We start from the raw sequence: 1,109 nt of genomic DNA, 5'->3' as shown, positions 1-1,109 counted from the left end.
GACACCAGGGCATTGCCACTGAGAACATCTTCTGCAGGCCCAACACAGCTATTCCAAGAAATACATTACAGTTAGTTCTCAATCTGTCCTTGCTTCCACCTGCTCACCCTGTGCCAGGCAACAGCAGGAAAGGAACGAGAGTAGGTAGTGCTGCTCCAAACCTACAGGCATTTCAATCCAGGTGACATGCAGTCCATCCAACACAAAGATACCAAAGCTGAACAGGAACCAAGGTACACTTGTCACTCACACAGAGCCTCTTCAGTTATCAGTGACTTACCTGCAGCATCACTGGTTGCTTCTTCAAAGAAAGAAACTCCAGCACAAGGAGTATTGATTTTAAGGGACATTGTTCTTTAATGCTACCAGCTATGTCCATTTACAAACAAGACAAAGACCTCAGAGATGACTGAGGCAATGGCCTGAGAAGAAGGGCTAAATGATACATATTTCGAAAACCTGTAGTTTGGCCAACAACATTCCATATCAAAGACAAGCAATTAAAGGGATTAATAACTTCACAAGCAATAGTAACACAGAGGACAGAGCACCAGGATATGCAGAACTACTCGAGGCCCTGAGAGAGTGCCAGGACAGAAGTGTGATATAAATGCTCTTTATTCAAGGTTTTCTACTGGTATTCTCTAGCCAGTGCCATGGGAAATGGCAACTCCACAGCTAATCTGACATTAGCCATTTCCTCCCCAATAACACCAACTGTGTTCTACACAGCATCTCCATTTCCCTCAGGCAACACTCTTCCCCACTCAAACTCATCACACAGGCCCAGGCTCTACTTAGTGCCACATGCAGAATCACTGCCCAAATATCAAACATCGCTCAACATGCCTCATCTGTAACCCCCCCTCTGCAGGTGATCCAGGCCTTTCACATCCTCACTTTCCCTCCAGAGCAACACAAAGAACCCATGGAGTTCTGCAAGGCCACACAGCACTTGGCAAGCTCTTCCAGGCTGCATGGACTTCACCATAAATGCTTTGCTCCTTTTCAGCAATCTCACATGGAAACACATCAGAGCTGTGGGGTAGAGTTCAGAAAGGTTCTGGGATTAGAGCTGTGACAGCTCTGACCCCAGTCCACACACATTT

The sequence above is a fragment of the Lepidothrix coronata genome, unplaced genomic scaffold (assembly GCF_001604755.1).
Source record: "Lepidothrix coronata isolate B3197 unplaced genomic scaffold, Lepidothrix_coronata-1.0 Scaffold348, whole genome shotgun sequence".
NCBI classification, from domain to species: Eukaryota; Metazoa; Chordata; class Aves; order Passeriformes; family Pipridae; genus Lepidothrix; species Lepidothrix coronata.
Note: the sequence above shows the minus strand (reverse complement) of the source record.